The sequence below is a fragment of the Dermacentor variabilis genome, chromosome 4 (assembly GCF_050947875.1).
Source record: "Dermacentor variabilis isolate Ectoservices chromosome 4, ASM5094787v1, whole genome shotgun sequence".
In the NCBI taxonomy this organism is placed as follows: Eukaryota; Metazoa; Arthropoda; class Arachnida; order Ixodida; family Ixodidae; genus Dermacentor; species Dermacentor variabilis.
This window is the reverse complement of record NC_134571.1, coordinates 34,550,562-34,574,402: the sequence shown is the minus strand read 5'-3', so window position 1 is coordinate 34,574,402 and position 23,841 is coordinate 34,550,562.

The window sequence follows — 23,841 nt, the reverse complement described above, 5'->3', positions numbered from 1 at the left end:
TCCACGTGGCTCGGGCCTGGGGCATACAGTGTCCTGGTATGAGCTGGCGTTCCTGAAAAAGATGCTAAAGGCGTCAACTGTGCTGGTCTTGAAGGAACACAAAAAAGAAATATTATGTTCCTATCTGGGGCCTATAGAACATTGCCGAAGATGCACGAAGAAGGCTACGGCTGCTGTATCTCATTACTTGGAAATGACATCAGACACTGACAACACTCCAGCACTTTCCTGCGAGTTCGCCGGAACTAATGTCTATAATCACCCAGGAGACAGTTAGCTGCATTCAACACTCGTTGACCCCATTTGAGCTCGCAACAACAAACGGAACGAGGGAAGGAATGAGCTGCGCGCCTTTGCTTTGAAGATGCAGCTGCAGCAAGAAGCCCTTCACACTTTTATACTGCTGTCTTCACAATTATTAAATATCTTAGATCCCGTTTCCCTCTCCTCGAAATACAGATTGAGAAATTCCTACCGGGAAGGATTCCTTCGAATGCGTTACTGACGCTCACGGCCAATGCGGGAGAGGAAGGGGTCGCAACGCTGACAAGCCGCACAACTCGTCCTGTGCGAAGCGTACGAGGCTGCGCAAAGCCAAGCAGAGCGCTCCCTGTCAAGAGCCCCTGCCGTCTATAGACAGCTGCAGTTACGGAAATAGCGTATTGGCTCTGTCATCGCTGGATATATCGTGACTGGGCTTAAACGTCACTGCCATTGCGCGGACTGCAATTAGTGTTTATCCCACAGTGCGACGCGTGCAGTTTGCGCGATGACTAAACTCCTGTTCTTTTTTTATTTCGCCTGGACGCACTGTGCGGCCTCAAGAGCTATACTCTAATTCTGCCTTAAACTTTCGTGGCAACTCCTTAGAATTGCACCGTGGAGGTGGACCTTGAAGCAGTACTGGTAGCGCTCCGCGCGCAACGAAAGCGCTATTCTTCGTCGCCAATTCTTCGTCGTCCATACATCATCATCATCATCATTATTATTATTATTATTATTATTATTATTATTATTATTATTATTATTATTATTATCATCATCTTTTATGTCCACTGCAGGACGAAGGCTTCTCCTTGGTCCTGCGCCAACCGATTGCAACTAGCACCCGCAAATTTCCTCATTTCGTCGCACCACCTAGTCTTCTGCCGTCCTATACTGCGCTTCCCTTCTCTTGGTATCCATTCTGTCACCCTAATGGTCAAACGGTTATCTAATCTGCGCAATATATGACCTGCCCAGCGCCATTTTTTTTTCTCTTAGTGTCTATTAGAATATCGCCTATACCCGTTTGGTCTCTGATCCAAACCGCTCTCTTTCTGTCTCTTTAAGTTATGCCTAGCATTCTTATCTTAGCCTAAAGATATTTAGCTGTCATAGAAATCGTTAGTCCACCCGATACTAAAATATGCTTCGGCGGTTTGCAACCTTTATAAGTATGCCTTGAAATCAGTATGCCAGAAGGCATACAAAGAAAAGCAATTTGTTTAGTTTTTCGTAGGTGTTACCAAGGCTTATCGCCAACCTTAGCTTTCCACATCTGTAAGCTTACAATCGCTTCTTTATCATCAGTATGTCGATTCCTCAATAATTATTGTATTCAGTTGTTCATATAATCTGCCCCTTCGCTGGCAGCAAATATATAACTTTCGCAAACCTACTAGTCGCCATCATGACTTTAATATTACCTTCCTTATATCCTCACATTGTTATATTCAAATTCAGTTTCTATTTCCTCACTCCGTTGGTAGTTTAAACTCGTTACACCCGGCTCCGCTCGGTCCTTGCCATCGCCAAACTTTATTGAACAAATTAGTGATCGTTAAATTTTTTTTTATGCCTCCCTGTCTGCGTTCTTGGTTTCACTTATTTGCGTTTGACCTTTTATCGAAGGTGCATTGTTCGATTGCTTTGCTTTCGTGAAGTATTTCTGTTCGTGTTTCGCCTTGTCTTTCATGCGATTCAACTTCTTCCATTTTCTCCCCATCCCCACCTCTACTGTAGCCTAACATGGCTGCAGTGTTTTAAAGAAGAATTAAGTAAAAATGAAAACAATTTTACCAACTCGATAAGAAACACGAGAGCCAAGGTGCATGCTTGCGAACTGCCAACCCGGGTGCAGCGCTAACATCATAAATAGCACAGGGAAGGATGAAAGAGCGAGATTGTACAGCAGTCTTTTTTTTTTTTTTGCTTAATAATAGGAGAAAGCAAGATTACTCGTGCGACATCGCTACCCATTTCATTAGAGGTCATCGGCACATATTAGTGTGCAAGCGGTTTATTAAATACCGCCATGCACCCAAGCCATCTGGTCACGTATGGCTCGCGTACGTCATTTCGGCCTGCATATTAGGTTAACTGATCTCCATTGAGTAGCGCTGCACCGCAAGATCAGATGTTCCTGCTTTATATGCGTTTATATACCGAATGAAAAGAAAATAGCATAAACGCGCAAGAATTAGCTGCTTTATTTGCGCTCCTGAATCCGCCGTGAAATGAATAGGCAGGGTATAACGACTGCGTTACCGCGTAATCAATTGAAATATGATAACCGTCTCCATACAGAAGCCTCGAAAAGTACTTTATGTGGTCACGATGCGTGGAAAATTACGTATGACGCTGTCATATGACACAATTACTTTTTGTTTGCTTGTCTTTTTTTTTTCTCCTTTTTTTTCAACCTCTGGCTGTTGTAATAGGGTAATCCATAGAAGCACGAATATTCAGCGAAGGGGCCTCGAACTTTTTCAGCAGCAATAAAGTGCAGGAGGTCTGAGCCAATAGTTGACTGGCCCCTGGACATAGAGAGAGGAATATAGGAAGGCAGGGATTTTAACCAGTCAAGGGTCTGCTTGGCTACCCTACGCTGGAAATTCAGGAACACACAGAGTCGAGTTACCAGAGCACGGGTTCTTCGCGATCACGAATAAAAAAAAAGAAAATAAACAGAGAGGTAAGAAGAGTTTCATTTTGAAAAAAAAAAAAGCTCGTCATTTTTAGTTATGCTTGCTATAAAACATAAATTCTGCTGTGCAGCCAAGATATATATATATATATATATATATATATATATATATATATATATATAAAGAAAGGTAGGGAGATTAACCAGAGGCGAGTTTCTTGTTTGCTACCCTGCACTGGAGTGGGGGACATAGGGGTTGTAAAGACGGCAAAGAGCGAGAAGAAAAAAATGGAACAAGAATAAAAAAAGAAGAAGAAAGAAAGAAGCGAAGAAAAACAGGTATCAAAAGAGGCACTCAGATCACAGGCGTTCACACAAGCCGGTCGATCTCAAGAAGCGCTACTGCACTTCTTGAGATCTTTCTTTCTTCTTGATTCTTCCGACCGAGGCTGGTCGTCGAACTGGTTCAGCACGACGGAAAGCGGTTGTCTCTGCACACGGCACTGCGGGCACTGGCAAAGAACATGACAAATCGTTTCCACGTCGCCGCAATCGCCACATGCCGCGGTGTCGGCCATCCATATGCGGAACGCGTAGGCATTGGTAAACGCGACGCCCAACCATAGCCGACACAAAAGGGTCGCGTCTCTTCGAATAAGTCCTGCTGGAAGTCTGAGGCTGTAAGGGTTTGGCGGTCATAGTTGCAGGGAGGACCTTGACTCTTCGTCGGGGCTTAGGCGAGCATGATTTATTTGCAGTATTTACATTTTAAACATGGAATACATTTACATAGTCTAGCGTGACTCCCAAATGGAGCCCGCAAGACGAAGCACACAGCAAACGAGCACACAGCTCACGACTACGATCACAGAGCACGACGACGAGCACACTCTAGCAGCCGACAACAGCCGCTTATAAGGACTTCGTGTTCCCTAGGTCCCTAGGTGAAGCAAAACGTTCGACGCCATCGTAAACAAGCCGCCTCTCTGCGGGATCGTTTACACATACACGTACGCACTTTCACTGCCCCCCCCCCTCCGAGGGCAGACGACCTCCGCAGCACTCGGAGCTGACCTTCGCAACACAGCCGTCGTGGTGTCCATTGTCTTCCGTCCCCGTAGCCAGGTGGTCACGCCCGACCCCAGCCGGCGCCTCTAAATTCCAGAGCGGACCTCGCACAGTGGCCTCCGGCGCTGCCCATGGTCTGGCGCCTTCAAAGGCCCGGAACAGGCACCGCAAGGCATCTCCGAACGAGGCACCCGGTGGATTGACGCCGCCGTATAGTCCACAGTTCTCTGAAGTAAGTGCATGGTTGGTTAGCGCTGTCCTCGCTGGTTCTTACGAAACGAGTCACCGCGGCGGGTGTTGAAGGCTTCCATGGTATATTCGGGGAAGCTCGCCACGCTCGCAGCTGCAGCTGGCTGCGATAACTTGCATGTTGCCACCTCGGCAGGCCATTCCTAACAAGGCTTAAGCTTGTATCCAGGGTGTATAAACGGGCGTGCATAAAATGTGGTTCATTTTACTAGATAATAGTGAGTGAACGTGAGATGCTCGCAGCTTACACGTATCGTCGGACATGGCGACGAATAATGCGTTCAATTCCGCAGTTATGACAATGAAAGATCTGACCGGTGAGCGATTCTAACACTGCGGCCACTCACCCAGCGTTTTCTACGTATTTTAGGCGCCGCGTCGACGACCCGTTTGCACCGGCCATGGCCGAGCAGTTTCGACTGCGGGAAATCAAAAGCGCTGATAACGTGAACGCCAATTCGATGGTTAGTTTCTCACACGCGCAGTGTTAGGTCCGTTCGATTCGCCCTTGCACCTCGCGAATCGGTTCATGGCAGTTTAAGTCTACTCATAGCCCGTAGACTTGAACATCTGTGTTTTGCCTCTTGCTTCTGCCCTCATCGTCACCCATTTTGTTCCTCCTTATTTCCCTCTTCACTCTCCCCCACCGCAGAGTGGCTGGCTAGAGCAATGTACAGGGTCGTCCACTTTTAGGGAAAACACGTCATCAGTATTTAGGCCGGTATAACTTCAGCGTTTCTTCTACTTCACGAGGTAAATGTGCCTGATACGACGCACATTGATGATGCCGATAAATGAAAAAATAGTTCTCTGAATGTTTTGCTAAAACATCAGCTGCTAGGAGCTCTTGCATGCTAACGAGCTGTTTCCCCTAAAAGTGGCCGACCCTGTACCTCAAGCCGTCCTCTCTGCCTTTCTTCTCTTTAAGCTTTTCTATCTATCTATCTATCTATCTATCTATCTATCTATCTATCTATCTATCTATCTATCTATCTATCTATCTATCTATCTATCTATCTATCTATCTATCTATCTATCTATCTATCTATCTATCTATCTATCTATCTATCTATCACATGGCAGTGTTCATAGCACCGGGCATCGTTTGCTTGGCACGACGTGTTTACATGTGTGTGTTTACGGCATCAATATTTTCCTCAATATCAATCTTATTATCGCTTCGTGTTTCGAGTACATCACACACACAAAAAAAAAATTTACCTCGCTTCAAAGAAACAAAGTAGTAGCAGCGAGACGTTAATGGCCACGCTTCAGCAATTTGTCGTTATGTGTTGATCAATCGCTGTGATACCATGAAACACCAACGGGGCGCCGCGAACGTCGCTAAGTAGTAAGGAAAAAGCCTTATGCATGTACTCATATCTTATCGCGGCATACACTCTATATTACGATAGCTGCGTTATGATAACTGGGATAATTGCATGAACCTCGCCTAGTGCTTACGCGATCTGAGGTGTTGCTTTATAATACGTGGTTCTGACACCACTATGGTGAATTCATTTTGCCTCCCAATTAAATCGTGGGCTTTTGTACTTTGAGTCGCTGCTACAAAATGAAAGCTAAAATAGGGTAATATAGCATAATCATGTGCCGTCAGTAGATGCAGGTCACACGACTGAGTCGAAACGGGGCTATTATAATTTCCTTTTGCTCTTCATTGTGATGTTGTTAGCTAGACGCATGACAGTGTCCACTGTTAGTTGCAATAAAAAAAAGCATAAGGATTTTATAGCTCCTCAAATAATTACAACTTTGCCGCATCGCTTTCGTGCGCGAAACGTGCAAGGGCAATAAAAATTATTCTCGTCTGAAGCAACCAGGTGATCCTACTAACGTAATGTCATTCACCGTGACCAAGCTTCCCTAATTTAACTCATTAACTGTTTGCATTTCACCGCGCATAAGAAAGAACTGAGGAACGGAGATGTGTGCATAGTATTGCCGATGTAGGGTGCCGATTAACTTGCTGCTGTTTATGCTTTCGTTGCGGTGGAATAGGCTCCTTTAAACCAGTGCAAGTACTCGCAGAAAATGAGGTATTAATTAACTTCCGCAACAATACTAACAGGATAGGCAGAACGTAGGCGAAAAATATACAGAAAGCCCCAAGAAAGTGCCGGAACAGATGTGTGGCTGAGTGCCGGTCCCCCGCTGAATGACTGTGTGCGCCTCTTTCAAGTAAATAGAAACCTACCGTGCATTTCGCGCAGGAAATGTGACATTGGGGAGCATTGTAAGATCAGTTCGCTGCAGTCAGCACGTTTCAGTGCCAGAAAACCTGTCCAAATCGGTCGCGGGGACACATCCGCGCATACGTTTAAATGTGCGCCTTCCACAGCCCATCCACGCTAACGCGGCGATGGTGCTGCGACCTGCAGTTCGACGTCGCGGCGAATGCCGTTCCCGCAGTGTTACGAACTCGTACTGCGAGCAAGCTGCACCATACGAGACAAATGGCATCGCGCAGGCAACGCCATGTTGCACTGGTGAAAAAAAATTGATGGCGAGGGGCAGCACCTGCTAAACTAACCTATGGGAGGGTTTCAGCTAGTGAGCAAGCGAACTGGTGTTTGTGAAATACTGAATTATTGCGGAGTGTAGGGCAGCGACATCGGGTGCCTCGATGCCAGAGACGTTGTATTAGGGCGTTGTATGCTGTATCAGGTGTCTTTTTTTTTTTCTTTAGCTGCACCAGATTTTTAAGAAATTGCCTCTGACAGCAGAATTCTAGCCCTCGAACTAAATTACTCGATGAGGCAGTCATTACGTCTACGAGAAATCAAAATACTCCATTAAATAATTTAAATAATTACACTAATCACTTCTTAATTATTTGCTTTACGGCACACATTTCAATCTACGATCGATAGCCAGTGAGTTTCCAAGGCATACACGCTTGCAGAGAATTCTCAGGACTACACCAGTTTCGACACATTCATTTTCAAAGTGTCCGACAAAATACATTGGCGTTCCAATTACTTGCGCGCTTCAGTGCATGAAAAAGCCTTCTCATAAAGTAGTAAGTGGAACAACAGTGCGTTCTTTACCTCAATTTGGACGGTGCATTTTTCGAAACCGCGGTGTCATCCTCGGAATTCGTTCCAAGTAGATACGTCTTGCAAACTCACTAGCTACGTACGCTTCGTACAGTCGGCGTCACCCTTGTGTAGAGCGCGTGAACGGCGGCCGCCGGGCCCCTCCGGAGGCAGCCAGCGACGTCTAGCGGTAGTGGCTGCGCCCAAACGTGCCCAGCAGCTACCGTTAGACGTCGCTGGCTGCTTCGGGAGCGCCCCGGAGGCTGCCTTTTCCGTGCTCTACACAAGGGTGACGCCGACTGTACATTGAAATATGTCCCGCGAATTAATTAACTAGAAGTTAATTAGTTCAATTATGTTAATTATTCAACTAGGTCTTCTGATTTCTCGTTGAAGTAATGGCCGCCTCATGGAGTAACTTAGTTCATGCGTTAGAATTGTGCAATATGCAACAAACATTTTTTTAAAAATTCAGTGCAGTTAAACAAAAAAAAATAACCCTACTTACTGGCTGATACTGGAAACGATAAGAAATTTCGCGACAAATTAAAGCTCTCTGTTCTTCGATACTCATATCACGGATCGATCGCGCACAGTGATCACCCCTCACGTTATGGCGGGACTTATCGAAAATAAGTGCCGCTCCGCGTTGCATGGTGGCTGCGCCGCAAAACTACCCTCTAACGTCCCAAATTCCTCGTATGGTTCGCCGGCAGACTTTCTTAATTTTTACGGCCTCGGCAGCGGCAGGGGTTGATGCGTTGTTATGTCTCGTGGCCATTGGGCCACCTCGCACTGAGCTGTGTCGGTATAGGTAACGGCGATAAACTGAACGGCATTTAGTCGCTGTGCGTGCTCCTGCATGTACTATGACATCAGCTGCATCTTATTTCCTTTCTCGCCTTTTCTTTTTTTGCGTGTGTTTAGTTTTCTAAGTATTCCAGCTCCGCTTGCTCAAATTCGGCGCTACGTACGTGTTTTCAATACAAGCTCTCTTTCCTCGCAGGGTGAAAAATTCGTCGCGAGTAAGCAGCGTAGCACGACAAACGCAACGCTACGCGTCCGGTGCGTATACCGTTTCCCTCGATATACGTCATGCGGGCGTGACGCCTCGCCGTCAACGTACGCATCTCGTGGCCACACATGAGCAACCATGCGGCAAACGTCTCGTCTCGTACTATAGGCCCGCACTACACGTAGTTTAAACTAGCAGAACGAAACAAAGTTGCAAGGTATAACGTCCTTTGCCAAGGGTTTCCCGCATATCGCAAGAAGGCTGAATACAAGCCGCGAGCGTGGCAGCTGCGTGAGCAATGCGCGCGCTCCTCGGTTGCACATGTGCGCAGCCGACGTTGGGCCTCTGGCAACCTGGCGCCCCGAACTGCTCGAGACAATGCGTACGCCAACGCTCATCGGTTGGCTGAAAGCAGTGCCCCGAACAGTCCGATATGAGATAACCGCGTTTTATTGTTGCTGTTGGTGTCTTTTTATTTTTATTTATTTTCATTTCATTTTTATTTTATTTATTTATTTATTTATTTATTTATTTACTTACTTATTTATTTATTTATTTTACCCGTGCGCATGCACTCAGACTCGGTAGGGTTGTTCTTGGGCACGTTAAATAAACAATTGATTATTATTTATTAATCATATTTATTTGCTTCTCATGTAATTTTTTATCACATAACTATTACTGTGACTGTTATACATTTCAGCCTGTTTCGTTCTTGTTTCTCTGTGCAGACAGAGGATGCCGCTGCGTGGCGTAGGCTCCAGACAAGCACTTACACGAACCTACACATGTTACATCGCATACACCCCACAGGGAGGCACAAGGATTAGTGTGCCGTGTACTCCCTGAAGGGGCTGGATATCTCCCGCTCCTGAGTACAGGGACCAACTGTTAACCTACAACGAGTTCACCAAGCACTATTACTTAGGGCGCAGGGCATTCCCCCTGCCACATTCTAAATTAATTAGGCCACATGCGGATGCACTAAGGCTTCTGCAGACATGAACGTGCCCTAACCCGGTCATCATGAATAAAATTAATCCGGACTGTGGGGTTTTACTCTAGTGTAGTAAGTGTGGGGCCCTGCTCTATTTACAACACATGCTTTGGCGCTGCTTGGCGTTGGCCGGTGATGGTTCTCGAGGTGAACAGTGGTGGCAGCGGATGCTGCGCAGTGAAGTGCTGGCGGACCAAGTCAGGGCTGTCCAGAGGGCCCGTGTGACGGCAGAGCGGCTCGGCCTCTCTGTACCGACGTGGGAGCGACCCGCATCAGTCCCAGACTGATCCCTCAGGACCTAAATGAAGTTCATCGTACCATACCATACCCCACAGCCTACAGGGACGAATGCCCGTGGTGCGGGGCCACACCAACCCTATACCACATTACGTGGGAGTGCACACTACACAACATATAACACGCCGACACGAACACCACGAGGGAGCAATGGGAGGCACATGCTGTGCAGCTCGGCCCTCGACGACCAGCTCAAACTGATACAGAGAGCCGAGAAGATGGCAAGAGCCAGCGGAGCGCTGGACTAGGGGCCCCGACTATTAGCGAATCTTCTGATTATTCCTTTAATAATGTTTATCTATCTATCTATCTATCTATCTATCTATCTATCCATCTATCTATCTATCTATCTATCTATCTATCTATCTATCTATCTATCTATCTATCTATCTGCGCGCCAGCAATCAGACCTCAGTTCCTGAGCCCGTACAATGAATTGATTGATTGATTGATTGATTGATTGATTGATTGATTGATTGATTGATTGATTGATTGATTGATTGATTGATTGATTGATTGATTGATTGATTGATTGATTGATTGATTGATTGATTGATTGATTCTTAAACACGCAACACCAGCCATTAATGTCAGGATCTACCTACGCAATAGAATGATACGACTTAGTTTAGAGGAGCACTACACAGAAAATATATTTTCAGCAGTATTTGTAAGTTACTCTTCTACAATACCAATAATGTCGCTCTTTCCGTAAGAAGTGAGAGGGAAAACATGAAACAAAACGAGAGACAGGTGGCGACGCTGCATTAAAGCTCCCGCACCAGCTCACGCCGTGACGTGACGGATTTTGTCGGCGTCTGCTTGTGCGTAAGTAATTTTTTAATCAGCGAAGAAGGACGAGGTTGTATTCTAAAAGAGGCAAATACAGAACTTAGCAAGTTCAAAGAACATTTATGCCGCCTCAAGACGACCCAAATTGGAGAAAATACTTCGAAATTCGTGACGTTCCTTAGCTCCTTAGCTTGGATATCTTGGATAGCTTGGATAAGTTCCTTAGCTTGGATATCGGAGAGAACTTAAACAAATTCAACAAACCTTCCTTTTCTCTACCAATAATCAGCCTATTACCGCTAATTTAACAAAAAACGAGTCTTCAAGGTACGTTTCATCAGTTTAAACAAATTTAGAGTTTCTCTTTAGTATCTCGTTAGCGTCGGTTTGTGAAAAATAAGTTTTGTCGGAGCGAGCAAAAGCGCATATTTCGTTCAACGGTGTGTGCTAAATGCTAGAGAGTTCTGGCTATATATTAATATTTGCGAATTCGCAGCTATGATGAACGCAAGCACGCACACACGCGCGCAGAGAGAGAGAAAAAAATTAAGATCCGCGTCCCGGTACAGCAGTGCCGTTCATTCCGCGGTCGCGTTATAGTCTCACAGCTCCTGGTTGCTAACTTGAACACCCATACACTTCGTTTACAAGCTGCGTCGGAAAGTCCAGTAGCCGTATCTGAGCTCCCTCTCCCGTTCCGCCAACGCCGTATGGTAAGCAGTGCCCTCCCGTCTTTGTTCGCTAATCACAGCCTCCCTGATTTGCCCCATAATTTGTCCCAATACGGCACGCGAAGCCCTGTTTCAACGCGGATATACCTGGTAGGACAACAGATGCAACCGTCTCCAAAGACGCGCAAACGATTTCTTGAGCCGGGAGACCTTGAGAGCCTTGAGCACTCGACCCAGCTCGAGTACAGAGAAATAATTAGTAATAATGAAATGAAATCAAATGAAATAAAAAGGAAGAAAAAATAATGGTTCCGCTATCAGAAGTTGTAGCGACGCCCACATTACCATATCAAAAGACAAGGCCTATATAAATAGCATAGCTTGCATATTCGAGCTTCGCGTTTGCCCAGACAGTTCGCAACCAGAGAGAGACCCGGGGGGATAACGAACATGGGAAACAAAAGCTTTCGCAGCAGCCGTTTCCGCGAAGCTATGGCCACCACAGCGCAGCCTGCCTACGCCTTACGCCCTGGACGCATAGAAGTAGAGGGAAGTGTAGAAACAGAGGTCGCAGACAGGGTCGTCGCATGCTTGGAATAACGTATCCGGTAGCCACCAAAGGAGCACGCACAATGACCGCTGTACCTTGCAGTCCCTGAGTGGCAGCGTACGCCATAATGGCCCGCTGGAAGACCCCAGGTCGGTCTCCGGTCGCACATCACGGGCGGTACCCGGCGCGACGAGCGGTAGATGGCGCGCTAAGCGCCTTGCGCTGTAAAGGTGTTTTCCGGAATTCCCATCGGAGGCGCCCACCACGAGGCGCATCGTAAACGCCGCGGGTGCCGTTAAGCTGCGCGCCGCTGCGATCGACGTGTGGACCCTGGCTTGTGTACATGGCGCGCGCGTGTATGCGCTACGTCTCTTACGTGTCAGACTAAATGCGTGCAGTGCCTGTTATACTACAAGGCGCCAGCACGACTGATGCCCGTGCTATATATAACTCGCATTGTGCGAATGTCATTCATATTACTGTTTCATTCTGCTTTGTAATTCGACAGGCTTCAGGCCCGGGTGTAAAGGGTGCGTATTCGAAAGACATTGTGGGGTATTTTACAGCGAAGCTGGTAGCCTCTGGTTGGTCGGTATTTTCATTGCGTGCTCATCCAAAAAAAAAAAAAAAGCGGCAGCTGGAAATAGGGTTTAAGTTTGAGTTTCCGCGTAACAGAATTTGTTTTCTCTTATATCCGAACCGATGCTATCACGTCTCTAAGTTGTGTATAAGTCGTACTTAACGAATTTTCTGACGCATTTTACTTTGAGAAATTCAATTACTTCGATAACACGCTTGCGTTGTCGGCGGCCTACGAGAATGAGGATGTATACTGTGCTCACGGTATCAATGCCTAGCGGCCGCGCCCACTCAGACAGACCACAAACAGCAGTTGAAAAAGGGCTTTGTCTTTCAGTTTCCGCGGAACAGATTTATGTGTTTGTCGTATATCTGAATAGCAATCCGAATCTATTGTGTCTGCAGCTTGTGTGGAAGTCGTACTCTACGCGCTTTCTGGCGCAATTTACTTCTAAACATTGATTTAGTTCAATGAGGTACTTGAGCTTGTCGAGCGGCCTAGAAGAATGGGGATATATGGTGCATTTCCGCACACATGCGTGCACGCTTGGCGTACAGTGGTCAGCGATTGAAACGCGATATTCAAGCAGCATGGTGGCCGGCGCTTGTCTGCGAAAACGGTGATCGCCGAGGGGACAATTCGAGCTGCATTATGGCTACTTGACTGGCCCCACCACACCTTGGCTCTACGTCCTTGATTTTTATGTGAGCTCGCGTGATTGATTGATTGACTGACTGACTGGTTGATGTTTGGCGTCCCAAAGCAACTTTGGGGCTATGAGAAACATCGTGTAGTGGACGGCTCCGGAATAATTTCAACCGCCTGGGTGTTCTGTAAAGTACACCTAAATCTTATAGCATGACCAGTTCTTGCATTTCGCTCCCACAGAAATCCGGGCGCCGCGGTCGGGATTCGAACCCGTGACCTCGTACGCAGCAGCAGAGCGCCGCAGCCGCTCCACCTTGCGGTATTCGATACGCTCTTCGCGAGTGCTTTTTGTCATTCGTGGCGACTGAGCAGCTTCAATCCAATTGGGGTGAACTTTCTCGAAACCTGGTGGCAGAAGCACGACTAAACCACTTCCGCACATTTCCGCGTGCACCTGACTTCATATGCGGTATGACCATTTCGCGTAATAGCTTCCAAGTCAATGTTGAAACGGATTGGAAGTAATGTGCAATGTAATGTACAATGAGAGCATATATAGGAGACACCCGGTGCGAGAGCTCACGCTAATAGGCTCCTTGCCTTTCTTTATCACCGCTTATCGACCACTCTGCACAATATTTGTGAATCAGGCTCGTAGGCGAATACTTACGAGTAGCATGGTCGTCAGCACATTTTTTGGCCTCTGCAGGGACGAATTCCTCTGGCACTGATCTCTAGTTACCTCTATCCTGCGGCAGTCGACCCTGCGCCTGCAAGTTTATCAATCTCATTTCACCACTTCAGCACTCCTCAACAACGTTGCCCTTCCCTGGGTACCCAATCTGTTACACTAGCAGACCACCAGATATGCTCTCTATTACGACACACTATTGCGTGTGATTCGCATGCAAGACATTACTTACTATAGATAATGTTATACATTGCCAAATAAAAAAGAACTGTAACATACACAAACGAAGACCATTGTATTGCGGTGCAAGTAGCGTAAGCTGACATTTGTTAGGGCGGGAAGTGCCCAGCGCCAGGCCTTCTCCGCGAGGCGAGTGTGTACGGCGAATCCCGAGCGTCGTCCGCTACAGTGCGTCCCGAGGAGGCACAAAGGACGATCCTCGCTGCCCAAGCAGGGAACATGTGATCGAGAAAAGCATTACTTACGTGGCCACTCTATTGAGAAACAAAATTTGACTCAAGGTGTAGTTTTGTTGGACTTTAAAGCGTACTGCCGAAAGTGTCCGCTTTCAAGAGTTGCGGGCAAATGGCATACTTTGCCCTCCCCCCCCCCCTCCACTTCTGACAACGGGGGAGGGGGGGTTCAAGTGCCCAATTACCACCCTCCCCTTCCGGTAAATACACCTATGGCAAGTACACAGTTCTGTTTAGACACTACGGAGCCGGAGCAAAATGCGCGTATACCTTAGCAACTCGGCAGCAGGACGCAGCTGGCCAGCAGGACGCCACACGCCAAGCAAACCTGCAACACGGTCGCGACCCGCAAATCGTGCGCCTTTCGCAGCAGCGGACAATGAGTTCACGAAGCAAACACGCAACAGCTTCTATGAAGACGCGTTTAACTTTCGTGTTCTCCCTATCCCTATGAAAGAGGGATCAACCATGTTCTTTTCTCTGTCTCTTTTCTTTTCTTTCTTTATTTCTTTTTTGATATCATACAAAGTCATTTAAATATTCCATAAACGCTGTTGGTGTAGAATGCATAGGTTGAACAACATGTTTACGTTAGGCAGTTCCGGTGCAGACGCATGTGCACCACTAAAGATGCACTGGGCAACCGCTGAACACGTGTGCATGTTTAATGCTAAGTTCGCGTGACTGCCTTAAATTAGGAATACTTTGCTTTCTTTCTCTTTTTTTTATGAGGGGAGGTGAGTTGGGGGTGAAGGAGGAAAAAGGGGTGGCAGCTTAGGCTACGATTAGCTTAGGTGAGGCTGTTTTTTTAGAAACGGTAACCAAATTTTAAAATTTTCAACAAGTTTGCAAATCGAACCAAACCGACACATGTAAACCGGCGAAGATCGTGGCTGCTTTGTGAATCGAACTCTCACAGAACTCATCTAACTGAAGTAACATTTCTGAATAAAGCGTACACTAACCCTTTCTTTGATCTTTCAATTAGGTGTAGTTTACAAAATTGAGTTATCAGTTCTTGTGGCGAAGCTGCCGAGGTGTAAACATGACACTTCGCTTCCTTTTTCAATTTGCAATTTTATAGATATTTGTAACATCCTCCGAGTCCGCCTCCATTTTGTTTAAGGGCTCATAGTTACAACAATGAATAATCTATAACCAACAGCCTATAATTAATCACAACAATGAAACGCTATCATTTGAGCTTTTTGTTTACTTGCTTATTTGTATTATTGCGTTAATACGCATTGCTGATCAAGATCTGATTTATACAGGACAATCAACACATGTAACGATGTATGCTCATACAAGAGAAAACTGGTGCAGTATCTACGAACGATGCAAAATAAATTTTGATGAGATCGTGCTTCACAAGACTTCGGAAACGGCATGGTAATGTCATATATGTACCAGGCAGATGAAGGGAAAAGGAAAGCGAGAGATCCGCGGTTCACTCGTGGTTAAATAATCATGGAATATAAAGTTCAAAAGGCATTAGCTTTTTCAACGTTCTAGTTTTTCAATACAGCTAGTAGCTGTCTCGGCGAATCAGTGCGTTCAAACGTCATACAAATGAACCTGGCAGCCTTGCCCTGAACCTCCTTGGAACTTCTTAATTAATGTGAAGTTTCGCATAAGGGTACAAAGCTGTGGAAGAATGTTGCAATTTTAGGTGCGATAAATGTGCAACGGCTAAGAAGTTTTAAAAGAAAAGCAAGCAACATTTTGAAGTTTCTGATTGAGAAAACATAGTTTTCAGGAAGCCGAAAAGCAAATGGCGCTCTTGCCGATTCCACGAAAAGTCAACGGACATTCTCATATCCAGACATTTTAATTTTTTCGTCCCCTTCCAAGACAAGAGGACCCGCTGCGGTAGCCCAGTGGCTACGGCGTTGCACTGCTGAGCTCGAGGTTGTGGGTCCGATCCCGGCGGCCGCATTTCGAGGGGCCCGAAATGCAGAAACACTCGTGCACTTAGATGCAAGTGCCGAGTTAAAGAACCCCAGGTTGTCGGAATTAATCCTTACTTACCCACTACGACGTGCCTATCGATCAGATCGTGGTTCTAGTCATTTAAAGCACCAGTATTTAGTTTAATTAACGCAAAACATGATGATGCAAGAAGATGCAAGAAGTTTCGCTCAAAACTGCTTACCTGTATGACCTAATATAGAAGCTTATCTCCGCGCCAGATATATTTAAATAGGAAAGGCCGAGCTTAGTGCTCCTCTTCAAAGCCCACGATGGCAGCACTCCAATACGCCCTCGAAATCGTCTGTACAACTCAAGTGATAGCGATGCGATAGCGCCAAGGTCAGCCGACGAGCCCCATACTTGCATAACGGATGACCGCACTGACAATGCTTCTTTTTTTCATTCATGAGATCTGTTTAACATTGTCCGACGCCTTTGCTGCCCCTTTGTCCGCTATCTCGACGGGCCGGCACATATGCTGTCATGAAGGGATTCTCGATTGTGAAGACCCTCGAGGATAATCAGGAGTCCGATTTACACGGCGCTTCTAACTTGGAAACGGCTCACGGCTGCGCTGCTTGCGAGCGCAAGCCATTGGTGTCAGGGCGATTCAGTCACACCATATGGCGAGCTCGGGTCTATGCCCCTGTTAGCTGATCGACGCGCGAGAAGCGAGGAATAAAATGAGATTACGATTTTGAGCGTGGCCGCCCTTCGTCTTCTAAGAGTACTCCAAGTGGCGAAAAAGAAGGGAGTCTGATCTAGAACGTTGTTTACTTGCATTTTCTTACTATGTATGCATCTGTACATTTTTTTTTCTTAAGTGAATACGCTTTAATAGTCTTGTAGTCAGCGTTCATGCAGGTCCAGGAATTCTGGACATTGCCCCCTTCTCCATTCTCTAGAACTTCACACCAACGCACAAGCGTAACTGATTGGGCACAATTTTCAGGAAATTATATTTCAAAACATCAGCCGTGTACGAAGTTTCAACTGACAGCGCCGAGAGGGTAATCCCTTGTAATGACATATGCATTTACGGTACTTAGCCTCAAAATTGCTGCTGCATTAAAGCTGTGTTAAAGGTCAGGCTTGGGCGGTGAAGTCACAAGAGATGAGTTGATCATTCTACAATCACCCGGCAGAGGGAGCATTCACTCGAAAAGGCACGAAATTTAAATCGTAAAGCGATTTTTTGGAGCTGGAGTTGAAACGGTAATGTCAGAGAGAGGGTCATTCAGTCTGTTTGCACACGCAGGTGTTTGAAAGTCAGCCAGGTAGGGAGAGAGAGTGATCGTGCGTGTGGCACGTCTTTAGCGTGCGTGTGTGTGCTTGTATGCGCGTGCGCGTGCCTCCGTATCTGCATTTGCATGCGCGCGATTGCGCGTATGTGTGTGTGAGCATTCGTGGCGTGTGTGTGCATGCGTGCATTTAAATCCATATTGAGATAAACGAGGTAAGAACAAATGACACTGCATTTAAAGCATTGTCTCTTTCTAAAAGTGAAACTGACGCGAGAAAAAGAAAGAAAGCGCCTAAAACGTCAAGATCACCACCCCAGATTTCGTCAGGACGGCGCCATCACAATCGGCACGGCTGCCTATAGCTGCGAGCCTTTGTTATATTCAGAATAGTGGCTAGCCGGGCTTGTTGGTGCGAACACGTTCTTTAGCAAACAGCGCGAATAACGGTCATATGCCCTTATTTCTGTGTCCCGTTATTCGCGGCGCTGTTTGCTACAGAATGTGTCCGTTATCTTCCTTCCTTCGGCGGCAGCGCATTGTCTTTATGATAGCGACGCGCTAAATCTGCACCATCATTGCGTCGTGCATCGCTCCTGCGGCCTAGAAAGCTTTCGGCGGCACACGTTCGTTGCTATATTGACATCAAAACTTTAAGACTGCTTGCCTTAGAAGAAGAAAAAAAAAGCAAAGTGAATCAAAAACGAAAGTGGGCCAGCCGCAAGGAACCTGCTCGAGGAGCCATGCCATCGATTTTCTCATTTTCGCTAAATTCGACTCCGGTCACATGTTAAAGCGCGCCAAATTTGGTGCCATTTGTAAAAAAAAAAATAGGAATTTCGACCGCCTAAGGTTTTTTGACGTGCACCTAAACCTGAGTACACGGGTGTTTTCGCATTTCGCCCCCATCGAAATGCGGCCGCCGTGACCGGGATTCGATCCCGCGACCTCGTGCTCAGCAGCCCAACACCATAGCCACTGAGCAACCACGGTGGGTGCCGTTTGCAAAACGACTTATAACGTTCCGCAGCGCTCGGATAAGTAATATACAGAAATGGCCATAATTAACCCGCAGGTTTCGAGCATGTTTATATAACACCCATAACCTGCCCCTTACTTTTACCAAATATAAGCGAGGTGCCCCGTTCGGTTCACCGAGGACATCGGAGAAACCTACTACCTGCCTCGTATATTTAACGCATGAAACAATAGGCGGGAACGAGTATTCAATCATTTTTACAACAATCATAATTAAATCAGAAACGATAAATTTTCGCCACACACCACCCCTAACATGACTGCCATTTCCACGCAGTGTGAACTAGGTGTCGCGTACAGTTCTCCTTTATAACAGTACGGCCCTGGGACCCTGTATAGGTCCCGGGGAACATAGCTGATAACGACTGTATAACACTTTCGAGCACTTGTTAAAAGACTTTCGCAAAGCCCGTAATTAACCGACGGTCTTGAAACGTTGCCCGTACGTCACCAATATGTTGCCTCCTTTCTCGATATGTTAATATTGTGGGACGTTGGGCCCTCTCAAGATATTGGTTGTTTCCTACGGGGTTCGTAAAAAAATGTTATGCTAAATATTTTTTGTGAGGACAAGCAGTGGGCTCAGCACATCCCATGAATTAAAACTGGGCGAAGTGCAGGAAGCGTTATAAGTTCAATACTTTTCAACGTAGTTTTGTGCAAACTGCCCGATCTATTGCCTTCAAACGTTAACATTTAAGGCACGTTTATCGTCGGACGTTATCGGCGCGCGGGCGAGCGTCGTTCGCGGTCAGTCACGCTACGTCGGTTGCGCTGCGCCAGCCGAGATGCCATCCCCTCTATACATCAACGCGCGCGCCGTCGGCTGCTATCTTCGGAGCATGCGCAGAACGTTCGCCAAGTCGCGCGCCGAGGTTGTTCCTGGGCACTTTAATAAACACCTTTTGATTATTATTATTATTATTATTATTATTATTATTATTATTATTATTATTATTATTATTATTATTATTATTATTATTATTATTATTATTATTATTATTATTATTATTATTATTATTATTATTATTAAAAAGAAAAAAAATTCGGCTATAGACTTCATGTGCCAACCTTTCGAACCTGCTGCTACGAAACAGGCAGGCAGTTGTTTACGAAAGGGCCCTCATCGACAGAGCAGCCATGCCCTCGGACAACGGGGTTGCTCCGAGACAAAGAAATGCTGCGGTGCACCTTCCCTTGCTCCCCGCGATCGCCAGCCAGCGCAAAGTGAAGTGGCAGCCAATAGGGCGGCAATGATAACCCGCGAGTCGGAAAATCTGAATGGGACGCCCATCACGCTCCTTGTGACGCGGCGCCCGCCTTCTCCTCTTCGTTTCCCGGGAAGCGCTCGAGCTTCTGGCGCCCTTCTCCTCTTCGCGATCACGCACACCCTCGCGGATTCAAGCTCAAACAGGCGCCCGCTCGGGCACCTGTCGCCCGCATTGGGCAAATATTGGCGCAGCGGGGAGAGTGTTGCTACAAGCTGCCTTCGAATCGCGTCAGACTTGTCTTCACGTTGCCCAATTTGTGTAACGTGCGAGACGCGTTCGTTTTCTGTCTTTCTCGGGGCGCTTTCCTTTCTTTCGACCCCCCCCCCCCTTTCATTTTTTTCTGTGCATTGGGATTCTGATGGAATGACTCAAGAGTGCCTTTCAAAACGACCATTCCAGAATAGCCAGAAGCGATCGGGCTCTATGCAGTAATTGTGCCGAATTTAGCGCGCTGCGAATTGATCGTGTTAAAATATTGTATTTCATATGTGTAGTGGCTAGTGAGTGAGTGAGTTAGTTAGTTAGTTAGTTAGTTAGTTAGTTAGTTAGTTAGTTCTTTTTTCGACATGTATCGTCAATGGTAATTAAAACTGATTGATTGATTGATTGATTGATTGATTGATTGATTGATTGATTGATTGATTGATTGATTGATTGATTGATTGATTGATTGATTGATTGATTGATTGATTGATTGATTGAAGTCAGGTTGCCTAGAAACGAAAAAAGTTATAAAATGAGATTTGCCGATTTTTCTACCCCAATTATAGCGCGTAGAAATTGAGTATAAATCGTATATCATGTTTCGTCAAAATGTCACAGTGTCTATGCAGCGGTAAATATATATCCAAAGGCAAGCATGGGACGTAGTTAGGTCCGCCAGTAATTTTCGTTTTGAAGTAAAAGAGCAGAAGCGTAAGCAAATCTGCGGGGTAAAGTAAAGAGATAATCTGGAAGATTAAGGGTGCAAAGGAAGGGAAAACATACAAAGTGAAGTGAACGTCGCATATTATTGAACGTGGCAAATCAGTTCTGCTGAAGCCCGCGATGTTAAGGAAGGTTCACGAAAGGGATAATTGCCCTCCACCAGAATGTAGCGCGGATGTATCGGTTTCCGTTGTAGCTTTGAACCACATTCGGATGACGTAATAGTTCTGCGGAAACCCTCAAGGTGTAGAGAAGTAATTAATAAAGGGAAAATCAGATTCTCGCCTTTGCTTCGAATTGTTGACAAATTCTACTTCGTCCCGCCATCTGCTAGCCGCCTGGTTAGCACAGATAGCAGAGCGGCTACTCCGGAAAGGCGGTGGTCCTGGGTTGGAGTCTCGGACCAGGACGAATTTTTCTTCAACTGCGAGGTTCTTCTTTCAAGGAACCCTTATGGGTTTCCATTGTAGCAATTGCTACGATTGGGTGAATGTCTGATTTTCCCTTCATTAATCACATTCGGGTGAATGACAATTTTCGCTGTCATCACATGTTATTTTAGTCATGTTTATTCTCATGAACTTTATTTATATATTCCATGGTCTTAACCGCGCGAAAACAAACGCGAGCGAAAACTGCAGATCGTAAGCATTAAATAAGGACTGAATAAGGAAGAAGGAAGGAAGATGAATAAGGAAGAAGAAAGGCAATGAAACGAGCTTTGTAATACTTTCGGCCACTCCTATTCAAGAGGAAATGCTCATACCACCCGTACACGCAAGCAATCCATTCGTTACTGTAGTGCGTGGAGACGATACGTGATTCGGCGAAGGCTGGTGGATGAGACGGAGCATGATCCGCTGGCCAGTGTTCGGCATTATCCCCTTTAATTTGTTGTTCAATCAATGCATCAATCAATTAATCAAACGTTATTAATAGCGACAAATATTACAAACACACGGCAAAACGTGCATAGAGAAGCAAGTCCCTGGGTCACAAAGCGATGTGGGACCTCCTATACAACGCCTGAAAAGTGCACTACGAAATGCACTTCAGCATTTAGACCATGTGTGAAATTATACATACATTGTAATATCTTAGTAATTTGCAAAAAAAACATCGAGAAAAATAAAAAGTCGGAAAAAGAGTGGGGAAAATGCACATTACAATGAAAGAAGAAATGTGCGTACATAAAATTTAAAATATGTGATATTAGTCTTATTTGTAATGTTTGGTGTCAGTGAACTCCGGAAGAAACTACGTGGCAGCAAAAGTAGATGTGAATTTACCAATGTTGGTTTTAGCCTTAGGTGACAAAAAGTTGTTTTGCTTTGCAAAACGCTTGGAGCTATGAATAGAAAACTGACAGCTGGTAATTACAGATATAGGAATTAAGTTTACCATATATAGATCGGTGTACTAAAATACCAAGACAATACTTGCTAAGTTTACCGAGTGCTTACTGACAAGGGTTGCTTACTCTGTTCACCTACCGTGAGAAGCTCCGTTATTTCATCATCAGGGACCTTAATTTTACACTTCGTTGTTTATTTGTACTTGGCATATATATATAAAGGTGGCAGCTGGGATGACCAATTGGTGTCAACCATTTGCAACGCTATATTTGACTGTAAACCAGCAACCACTTCACCGCTTCTTCATGCGGAAATATAAGAGTGTAAAAAAATGTCGAGAAAATTCATTTTTGCGGCCCCTAACCATAGCTCCGTGCAGCACCTTCACTGCAACATGGCATACAATGCAGTGAAGACGCAGTACAAAGCAACTCTGGGTGCACAGCTATATATATATATATATTTTTTTTTTTTTATCCGCAAGCGTCAAATGGATCATTGAGCAAAAAAGCCGGCGTCTGCACTCTGTGGCAGTCATAGAGTTTCTCACTATAACACCTAGAGGGAAATCTGGCGCCACCGTCTATGTGGGTTTCTTAAGGGGGCAGTCATGGGAATGACGGTATATGTGTCTGCGAGGCACGCGTTGGCCAGTGTTGTAAGAGGCTTCGTCTAAAACGTTGATATGGCTACACAAATAACGCGTTCTCAAAGTAAAATCTTCATGAAATGTTTCCATTCACGCATATTACATCTTTACTCACCTACAATGCATGACGACGGGAAGAAGAGCAAGAACAGACGACAAACTGTTTCTAAGCGAGCGCGAACCTTGTCGTCTGTCCTCCAACTTTAGCGGCCCGCTGATACTTTTTACGTAACATATAATCGTACGAGCAATAACAAGTTCTTATAGTTAAACAAAACACGTTTTTGCGTAATAATAAAACCAAAACAGCTTTTCACGCGCTGTTTTAGTGGAAAATGAATCATTGTGACAAACGGAACGGTGCTAGCCAAGCGCGTCTTCGAGGTGTCCTGTCTCTCCAAGAACGATGCTAATCCGAATCCACAATATTCCGGCATTCCCATGCATACCACAGCGCAGCAGCGCCAGATTTCCGTCTAGGTAATGTAGTGAGAAACTCTATGGTGGCAGCGAAACGGAACCTAAAATCTCATTGTCATTGGCTGCAACGCCACGTCAAGAGCGCGCCTCGACGGAGCAGAGCGGGTGAAAGAGAGCATCCTGCTGCCACGCTAGCGCGCCATGTTTGGCGTGAGGGGAGAGGACATCGCCGCGACGCCACGTCAGCCTGCCTCTCGCAAGCCTGTGTTATGCGCGCGTTCCTAGTTTGCGCAAGCTCTCGCCTACGTTCTAACTTCGCCTCCGTATAAGGCCAAATATATATATAAATATATATATATAAATATAAGGTCGAAACCTCAGCAGTCATAGAGGCATTACGGAATCAGGGTGTAGACGAGCCGTATGTAAAAATACTGAAAGATATCTATAGCGGCCCCACAGCCACCGTAGTCCTCCATAAAGCAAGCAACAAAATCCCAATAAAGAAAGGCGTCAGGCAGGGAGATACGATATCTCCAATCCTATTCACAGCGTGTTTACAGGAGGTATTCAGAGACCTGGATTGGGAAGAATTGGGGATAAAAGATAATGGAGAATACCTTAGTAACTTGAGATTCGCTGATGATATTGCCTTGCTTAGTAACTCAGGGGACCAATTGCAATGCATGCTCACTGACCTGGAGAGGCAAAGCAGAAGAGAGGGTCTAAAAATTAATCTGCAGAAAACTACAGTAATGCTTAACAGTCTCGGAAGAGAACAGCAATTTACAATAGGCAGCGAGGCACTGGAAGTCGTAAGGGAATACATCTACTTAGGGCAGGTAGTGACGGCGGATCCGGATCATGAGACGGAAATAATCAGAAGAATAAGAATGGGCTGGGGTGCGTTTGGCAGGCATTCTCAGATCATGAACAGCAGGTTGCCATTATCCCTCAAGAGAAAAGTATAT